General features: G+C 46.5%; 1 long non-coding RNA gene and 1 pseudogene across 1 annotated transcript; one reads left to right on the top strand and one right to left on the bottom strand.

Moving 5' to 3' along the window:
* Window positions 1-3,832: 3,832 nt before the first annotated feature.
* On the bottom strand, window positions 3,833-4,838 carry LOC119335500. Its single transcript, XR_005161896.1, has 2 exons — window positions 4,523-4,838; window positions 3,833-4,433 (listed from the first exon to the last, which is right to left on the bottom strand). It is a non-coding gene; the product is annotated as an uncharacterized LOC119335500 (long non-coding RNA).
* Window positions 4,839-9,217: 4,379 nt separating this feature from the next.
* The window catches only part of LOC119339564, a 13,394-nt pseudogene continuing 12,332 nt past the window's right edge, over window positions 9,218-10,279 (top strand).

Consider the following 10,279-nt stretch of genomic DNA (forward strand, 5'->3'; position numbering starts at 1 on the left):
GTTCATAGATTCTTTTGTTGGATGTGTAGTAATTTAGATGTGTAGTTCATAGATTTTCTGTTCATAGAATCTTTATGATTTTTTTTCTGTTGTAATTTTGTTTATAGAATTTTAATGATTTTTTTTGTTCATAGTACATATTTAGAAAAATGAAAAAAATAAGAAGAGAAAGTGTTTAATATAATTAGTTAGAAAAATACTAGTTTATTTTTAGTAATTCTACTTTATTTTATTTATAGTAAGTGCTTCATATATAGTTGAACTAGCTAGTTGATTTAATAAACTACTTTTTTTTACTATATATAGAAGTAGTTTGTTTTTAGTAAGTACTACTTTACTTATTTATAGTAAGTGTTTAGTAGTTGAACTAGCTAGTTGATTTAATTAATAAAACTACTTTATTTAACTATATATAGAAGTAGTTCCCGCATCGACGTCGGCGATGCCTATCCTGCATCCTCGTCGTCGTCGACTCGGCGGTGGAGGCTTGCTAGATCAGGGCCATGTTCGGGACTAGGCTCCGCCGGGCTGGTATTGGGAGGTGCTACCTTCCGGGGACGTAGGTTGGTGAGGAGGCAGCCCATTGTTGACCCGATCCTTGTTTGGTGGTGGTCGCGTGGTCCAATGACAGTGCCGAGGCTTCCAGACACCGCGGAGGTGGTACGTCACCGTGTCAGCGAGGAGGACGAGCACGTCCGTCGCTACATGGTTGCATTGGAGGGCAGGTTCGACAATACTTGGCAGGTTCTCCAGGGATCTCACTGGAGCTATGATCCTGTGATGGTTCCTTATCTTTGGGTGTCCACCGCCCACGTCGATACCCGTCGGGCGCTACGGTTCTAGTTGTATTAGTGATGCTATATTAGTGATAATATTCGACGATGTACGGACACCAAGAGATAATGTACTTTTGCTTATAATTATTAAATGCATGCTAATTTGAATACTACTTTATTTTATGATTTGGTTTTGCTTATTTTATGATTTGGTTTTGCTTACTGAATGCTCATATTGGATAAGTTCTCCTTCATTCCCGTGTGCTAGACAATTTGATGTAATAATGCACTCGGGAATGAAAGGAGGAGCTACGTACATCACCGATAGTCAACCCATGATTAATAATCTAGTTTAATATTTGAATTATGAACATAGGCCGGAAATGTCGTACTCGGACGACGAAAACCGCCCAGGGGAGTGCGACTGGTGCCACGACGACCGAGGTATCTGTGACAGGTTCATTGAGCTGGACGAAGATCGTCGCTTCAGCATTAAGCTCGAGGAGACCTTCGATGTTCATACGGTACGCAACCGACGATTAGGTATCAGCAACATTTTTTTGTAATTACTCATGACTTCAACTATTTTAATCATGACAGTATTTTTCATCTTTTCCAATTCGACTAGCTTATCCCATACTTTGCAAGACGCTATGTCTTGGAGAGGATGGGTTTTGAAGACCATGAAAGTTTCGAAACCAAAAAAATTATCCTAAGTACCCATCATGATGTGGATTTTCAAGTAAAGATGTACAATGCTCAGAGTGTAACCCATTTTGGTTGCAAAAATTGGGAAGCACTTTGCAAGATGTATGGTTTTGATGAGGGTATGCTTGTTACCATGGATCTTGGTGATCCTACAATCGAGCAAGAGAGACCTACGATTTTCGTCCTTGTGGATACACCTCCAATTCTTCCCCCATATGAGCTTAACATAGTTATTAAGTAATTTATATTGTTTATTTTAAAATAGTTGACAACTTATTCTCCATTGACAGCTTATTTTCATTCTTCAAAGAATGTGCGGAAGATGGTAGACAGAACCTACTACACCGAAGGCTCCGAACTAACTTATCAGGAGAAAAATCATCTGGTCGCATTTTGTACTGATCTTGAGAATTACAATGTCTATAATCGAACTCCTCAACATTATGGTCAATACGTGCCACTAGTGCACGTGTTGAACTACGGTAACTACCATGGAGATACCCTGGTAAGATTTTTACTATTACGACATCCGTGCATCTTTTTGCACACTTCTAAAACTAGTACATCATATCATTGCTAACTACGAAGTTATTACTATGTTTTTCAACAGATAATCCCGAATGATTGTGTGCCTCATCTGATGTATACACACGGTAGCCTTCATGTTTTGAACATACAACCAGGCCTTCCTACGAATCTGAACTGTCCATACCGGGTTTCTAAAAGAAGTGGAGACATGACAATCAAAGAATGGAAAAAATGTATGGACAGTCGTAAGGAGCTTCTTGGAAGCAACATTCAGCGAAGGGCAAAAATTGAAGACAGGATGATCGCCATTCTTCATAATGGAGAGTCAGGGTCTATATTGTTTTATGCTATTTTACCTTAAGGGTGTTTAGGTCCTACCTGATACTGATGATCATGTGTTAAGAACAACTATGTAGGGTCGGGTTCGATGACTATGAGGATGATGATCGTATGACTTATTATTAATAACGAGTAGAAGTTGTATGATGATGCATGATTAGTAGGACAAGTACTTGTTATTATATATGCTGATGTATGCGAGCATGCATGATTTATTATATCAGCGGGTAAAATGAACATATATAGCAGCAGCGTTGGTAAACCAAGGACGAAGATATAAGAGAGGACACTTCTCTCTATTAGCTAGCTAATATAACAACCTAAAAATAACCCCCAAAACCTCTAAAGCAGCCACTTTCCAAAACAAAACATGGACTTTTGGTCCCGGTTGATGCCACCAACCGGGACCAAAGGCCCCTTGATTGGGCTCGGCGCACAGAGCCACGTGGAGGCACATTAGTCTCGATTCTTGTTTGAACCGGGACTAATGGGTGGAGGTATTAGTAACGGCCCATTAGTCCTGTTTCATGAACCGGGACTAAAGGCCCTCATGAACCGGGACTATTAGGTGTTTCTCTATTAGTGTGAGTAGAATAACAGATGTGAGCACCTAGGAAAAAGAGCAAAAATGGGGTCTGATTTGGATAAATGTTAAGTTGTTTCAGAAAAAACTGGGATAAATATTAACTGGATTTAAAGCCGTGTGTTGTTGCTAAACTTGTGAAAGGATGAGGACCACTTGATTTGAACAAAAAAAGAAGACCGTTTGTGTGTCAAGGCCAAATGCATGACAAGGGTGGACTTGAAAAAAAAGAGAGACAAAATGGTCAGGGCTTGTTGTGTGTTGAGTATGAGCTTGCAACTGGTACAAAAGGGTGTAGCCATTTGCGTGTCAGTAATGAACATGGAACTGTGCTAAGGCGGTCGAGGACAAAAGTTCCTTGTCAATGGTGAACTTACAACTAGGACAAAAATGGTTGACCCCCAGTTGCGTATTGATAGTGGACTTGCAAACGGAGTACCGCCGTCATCGCCCCTCCCTCACTGAAGTCGGGCAAACCTTGTTGTCGTAGACAGTCGGGAATTCATCGTGCTAAGGCCCCATTGGACTAACGCACCAGAGTAGCAACAACTGCCGATGAAGAAACTCGTAGATCAGAAGGGTTAAACCTGTAAACATCCGAATGAAGAAGAACTAAGACCGGATCCAAACAGATCCACAAAAGACCAGCACCGACCGAATCCTGCGAGATCCGACGGAGACACACGTCTGCACGTCCTCCGACAATACCAGACGCACCATCGAGGCGGGGATAGAACGTGGGAGACATTATTCCTACTAAGAGACATCACCGCCGTCACACAGCTACAACCAAGACTTTCAACCTAACAAGAACGAGAACAGGGTCCCTCCCGCCGGCAGGGGGCCGAGATCCTCTACAACTCCATGGCCTCTTGGGGCGGACCAGTAACGACACCAATGGAGGAGAAGGGCTTTTCTTGTGGAGTAGGAAAGAGATGGTACGTCGTTCGATACATTGTAGTTGTCTATTTCTTTACCTAATAATAAAAAGAATTGGATTTCTGTCGTACGTCGTCTCGGGCGATTTTACATACAAGTCCCTCGGTTTATATGAAATTAACCCGCGGTCCCTGTCCATGTGACTATCTTTCCCTATTTTTTTTATATATAATACTAAAGCGATTACTGCTTCTGGTCTCGGGCCCGACGGTTTTTTTTTAATACTAAAGCGATTACTGCTTCTCGTCTCGGGCGCGACGGGAAGCTGGCCGGAGCGCACGGACGACGGGGGCTCGTGCAGGAGGTGAAGACCGACGGGGAAGTTTACAGGGGCGGCTGATGTGGCCAATCTGAGGAGGCCGCGGTCTGAGCTGGCCGGAGCGCGCGGACGATAGCTCTGCTTGCCGGCGGCGGCCGGAGGCGGATGGGGCTGGCTCGGGAGATCCCGTAGGGCGCGAGAGGAGGCTGGAGGAGAGGGTCGCCGAGTTCGCAGGAGAAACAAGCTCCGTGTTCACCAATGTCTCGGGCGTGCGCCATTGGTGTGCGAGAGCTGACGCTTCCTGCTCAAGAGAGAAAAGAGAGGGTGAGGAGAGCGAGAGAGGAGACCGGGATAGAAGAGCAGGGAGAAGCGCAGGCTGGGATGACTCACCGGCGGGGTCCCGCTGCAGATCGGAGCTCCATGGGGCGGCGCCATTGTTGTGGTGGGTCTCTTCCTGTTCGAGAGAGAAAAGAGAGGGTGAGGAGAGATGGGAGACCAGGGAAGAGAAGCGCGAAGCTCACCGGGCGGGGGTTCCTGCTGCTGCTGCTGCAGATCGGGCCTCAAGCTCCTGCGAGGCTCTCGCGTCAAGGATGCGGGAGAGGGGCGCCTGGGAGGGAGGGGGAAGCTGCGCTTTGTGGACGAGGGCGCAAGGAGGCGCTCGGGCGCGTGGGATCTCTCGCAGAGGGAGGGTCTTAGAAATTGTCAACTGATTTAATCCATCCAGCTTGACTACCTGGGCGCTAGCCGCCTTGCGCGAGCACACACACGTCTACCGCTGGGACCCACGCACCGCCTACCTCATCTGCTTCAACCTTATCTCTTCTGTCCAGTTGTTTCTTTCCATCGATCCATCCACACATGAGTATGTGGCCTTATCTTTCCAACTGGTTTAAAACTATGCTTGTTTGGGGAGAGGATATGCCCGTTTTTGTATTAGACTTGGTAGCCAGCGATATTGCTGAGCCCAGTGGTTAGAAATTTGTTTAATGGTCAAAAAAATCACAGGATTTTTCGTGTAATATGTAATTCTACAGAAATAATTTCCTTTGGCAAATTTATTTTCATGACCTTGCAATTTTATTTTTTCTTATCCATGGCAAATTTATTCAGTAGTGGGGGTTCTCCCCCATCGATGGAATATGTGGCTAGGATTCCGTTGATAAGTGACGACAGCGTCCCAATATTTTGCCGCTGATCAACTCCGACTTGTAGTAGGATGATGATTCAGACTGATTGATTTCCCTTTTTCTACGGATTCAGTTTTGAATTCAAATTGCAGGGATCGGCGACGCCTTTAAATAAAAGTCATCCAAGGGTTCAGATCCACGAGACCTCGTCCGCTCTTTTCGTCGTGGGCAGGAAAGAAATCACGTACGAGAAGACGACGCGAAAGGATGCCAAAGAGGGGGCGGGACGATGACGAGGAGCAAGGAGGAAGAAGAGCTAAGCCAAAGCCAAAGCCAAAGCCAAAGCCGCGGGAGGCGCTCTACCTCGTCCTCGACGACTGGCACTCCGGATACACCATACGAAAGGTGAACCTGTTGCCCGGCGGGAACAACCATGAGCAGACCTATTCTTCCCCTCGCCCTTTGCCCAAGCCTTTCAACCGGCTGACGGCGCCGCGCGGGTACCCCAAGCACATCACGTCGGCCTTCGGCGCCCGGATCCTGGCGATGCACGCCAGAGACACATGCTTCACCTTCGGCCCATCTACCTCCCCGTCGGCACAAAGCTGGACGGTCTTCCCCATGCTGGACGTCCGCTCGCGGGGCTTCACCTTCGGCCCGGGCCAGCGGCATACTCTCAATCCCATCTACCTCCCCGTCGGCACAAAGCTGCTGTTCACCCTCAGCATGGGCGCCTTCGAGATGCTCCGCTTGGAGGAGCGCCGCCGGCCCCCGCCGCCGCCGTGGGATAGGTCCTGCGGCATGGAGTGGTCGTGGGAGTACCTCCCCGACCAGCCCTTCCATGCCTACGACGTCGCGTCCTACTCCGTGCACGCTGAGAAACACACCTTCCTCGTCAGCACCAAGACGGAGGACGACGATGTCACCGAGGCCACCTACGCCTTTGACACGGTGAAGCTCGCCTGGAAACTACTCGGCAACTGGGCGCTGCCCTTCGACGGCCGCGGCCACTTCGACCGGCGCCTCGAGGCCTTCGTGGGGCTCTCCAAGGACCCGGGCACCTTCGGCCAGCTCTGCTCCTGCCAAGCGCCCAGCTCTGCCTACACCGCCGGTCATGAAGGGCAGTGCGCTCCCCCTCCGCGGCTGCTCTGCAAGGAGAAGCTCTTCAGCCAGGATCCGTCCCATCGGCATGTGAGCGCCACCCTGGTCTACATGGGGCGCGAAAGCAAATTCTGCCTCGTAGAATGCCTCTCCATTGATGAAGACAATCGGCAGCACGTGAATGAGGAAGACGACTGCCCTGATCAAGCCCTCGTCAAGGAGGAGGGAGATGTGGGTCTGCACGGCTGCTGTGTCTATCTCTACCGTTTGACCACATTCTCTCTCAGCCTTGACACGAACGGAGACCTCACGACTAGCAGCAGCTGTCGGGTGAAATTCTACAGAGTGCCTGATGCAACCACCAAGTCGTTCCTAGCTCACGATCCTGTGGCATTTTGGATGTAGTAAAATGCTAAAGTCATGTCATATGATATTCAGTTTCGTTGCGTTCTATGTTTAGTTAATATGTACACCCAGGCCGATTCATTCAGTGAATGTATTGCGTTATGTTTTCAAGAAAAAATCTCGACCATTTTCGTCGACAACAAGGATATACGTCATTGATAATTTCATGACCCTCGACGGGACGTGGTGTTTCTGAGCTAAGCTCAAATGAGGTGAGGAGAACAGTAAAACCCAAAAAAATTGAAGATAAAAAATCAGAATTTCTTATGACAAACATTGACAGTGCTCACAAATGAAATGACATTCGTGGACGTCATGGCAAAGAAATAAAGGACGCATCTAGCGGGCGGCTGGGTGCCCGCTAGCGCTCCTGGGCGGCCTGCTTTTTTTTGCCAAATAATGCACGTAGCGTGTTGTTACTTAATCATCCTTGTGGCTAAAAAAGACACTGCTAATTAATCACCCCTATATGGTCTCTTCTCACGTGATGGATGTCTGCATGCCTTGTATTAATGTTTCTCATGTTCGTCCCTTGTGCATTAATTTTTTGATTTCAAAATTATAAAAGACATATTTTCTAAATGGCGTATTGAAATTCAAATCCGCTTTCATCGTTGAAACCCTCGCGATGTGCTCTTCAAAAATAGATCCCGCATGGAGATGTTTCGACAAACTAGTTTAAATATCAATGTGTGTGCACCTAGACTACATCGTCGCGTCAACTTAGTATATGTGTGTGTCAATAGTCCTGCCAACTAAACATCAACGTGTGTGCAACTAGACTACATTGCCGCGCCAATTAAGCATATGTGTGTGCTAATATTCCTGCCAACTAAACATCAATGTGTGTGCAACTAGACTACATTGTCGCGTCAACTGAGCATACATGTGTGTAACTAGTCCTGCCAACTAAATATCAATGTGGGTGCAACTAGACTACATTGCCGCGTCAATTGCGCATATGTGTGCAACTAGTGTCCTACGAACTAAACATCACACTAGTAGAAGACATGGCTTACGTTCGCGGCAGATAAGCCCATTAGTCCCGGTTCAGTCAAGAACCGGGACCCATGGGCCCATTGGTCCCGGTTCGTGAGGCCAGGGGGCCTGCCGGGCCTCGTGGGGGCATCGGTCCCGGTTCGTCTGGCCTCTTTGGTCTAGGTTGGTGGGACGAACCGGGACCAATAGGCCTCGCTCCTGGCCAACCACCATTGGTCCCGGTTGGTGGCTTCAATCAGGACCAAAGGCTGACCTTTAGACCCGGTTCATGCCACGAACCGGGAGCAATGAGATGCCTAAATAAGTAGGCACAAAATAAAATAAATAAGTAGAAACAAAATAAACTTTAATGAATAAGTAGAAACAAAATAAACTTTAATAAAGTACAATAAATAAATTTTGATAAAATAAATAAAAATAGCAATAATAAGTACAAACAAAATAAAATAAATAAAGAAAAAAAATTCATAAAATAAATAAAAAAGAAAAAAAGAAAAGTAAATAAATAAGTAGAAACAAAATAGACTTTAATAAATAAGTAGAAACAAAATAAATTTTAATAAAATAAAATAAATAAACTTTAATAAAATAAATTAAAATAGCAACAGTAAGTAGAAACAAAATAAAATAAATAAAGCAAAAAAATTAATAATTTTCATAAAATAAATAAAAAACAAAAAAGAAAAGAAAATAAATAAGTAGAAACAAAATAAACTTTAATAAATAAGTATAAACAAAATAAACTTTAATAAATAAGTAGAAACAAAATAAAGTAAAATAAAGTAAAATAAATAAACTTTAATAAAATAAATAAAAATAGCAGCAGTAAGTAGAAACAAAATAAAATAAATAAAGCAAAAAAAAAGGTGCCACCTTCTGGGCCACCACGACCTGAATACGACTAGAAACCCAATCATGGGCCAGGATTCAGGCTCGCAGCAGGCCCAGTAGGCCCACAGGCACACACTAACGGTGTTAGGCGCGAAAGCCTGTAGTTGAGAGGAGCTCGAGAGGGTGGGTGCAGCAGCGCTTATAAGCCACTCTCGAGTTCTCTCAACTAGCGAGGTGGGACTAAACTTTGGCCGCGACGCGGGCAGCACAGGGCCTTTGGTCCCGGTTGGTGGCACCAACCGGGACTAAAGGGGTGCATTGGTACTGGTTCGTGGCACCAACCGGGACCAATGCCCCCCCCCTTTAGTCCCGGTTGGTGCCACCAACCGGGACCAAAGGCCTCTGCTTCCCGCCCTTTGGGCTGCCGAAAAGAGATCTTTGCTCTCAGTTAGTGGCACCAACCGGGACTAAAGGGGGGCATTGGTCCCGATTGGTGCCAAGAACCGGGACCAATGCTCTGGGTATATAAGCAAGACTTGTCAAACATTTCAGTTTTCATCGCATCCCTCCCCCCCGACGGCCCCGACCTCCACGATGCCGCCGCCCGCCATCAGCGTCGCCCATGCCCGTCGTCGCCGCCGTCTGCCCCCGCCGTCGTCGTCGCGCCGCATCAGCCCCGACGCCGTCTCCCTGCCTCGTCATCACCGTCGCCGCCCCCGTCGTCGCGCCTCGCTGTCGCCGCCCCTGCCTCCGTGACCTCGTCGTCGTCCAACGCCTCCCCGACCTCGGTCGCCTCCTCGCACCGGCCCCTGCCCTACCCCGTGCGCGCCGCCTCTGCCTCAGGTTGGCCCCGACCTCGCCGTCGCTGACGCTACACACAGTGAGCCCCCGCGCACCTGCCCTGCCCCCGTGCCGCCGCCGCCGCCGTATGATGTTTTTTTATTCATAGATGTGATGCTTTTTTTCATATATGTTCATGTATATATGTTGATGTATGGATATATGTATGATGTTTTTTTGTATATATGTTGATGTAATGTTTTTTTTCTGCATATTTATATGATGTTTTTTTCATAGATGATCATATGAATTTTTTTTGTTCATAGATGATCATATATATGATGTATGCATGGATGTGGATGGAATATGATGTTTTTTATTCATAGATTTTTTTGTTCATGAGAGAGGCGGGGACGTCGAGGAAGTTGTACCGTTTAGGGTTAGGGTCGTCGAGGAAGAAGGAAAATAAGGAAAAAGAATAAAAGAGGAAGAAGGAAGAAGGAGAAGAAGAAGGAGAAGAAGAGGAGAAAATAAATAAGAAGAGGAAGTAGAAGAAAAAAAGAAGAATAAAAAGGAATAGAGGAGAAGAAGAAAAAATAGAAATTTTTTCTTCTTCTCCTCTTTTTCTTCTTCTCCTCTTTTTCTTCTTCTTCTTCTTCTCTTTTTTTCTTCTTCTCTTTTTTTCTTCTTCTCCTCTTTTCTTCTTCTTCTTCTTCTTTTTATCGGGAACGAGGGTGTCGAGGATTGCCGAGGGGTCGAGGGTCGGGAACTAGGCTAGAGGGTCGCGAGGGTCACAGAGGGGTTGAGGGTCGTCGAGGCCGGTCGAGGGTCAAGGGTTTGAGGGTCGAGGGTTCTAGGGTTCTAGGGTCGAGGGCTCGAGGATTCTAGGGTTCGAGGGTCGAGG

The sequence above is a fragment of the Triticum dicoccoides genome, chromosome 7B (assembly GCF_002162155.2).
Source record: "Triticum dicoccoides isolate Atlit2015 ecotype Zavitan chromosome 7B, WEW_v2.0, whole genome shotgun sequence".
Taxonomy (NCBI): domain Eukaryota; kingdom Viridiplantae; phylum Streptophyta; class Magnoliopsida; order Poales; family Poaceae; genus Triticum; species Triticum dicoccoides.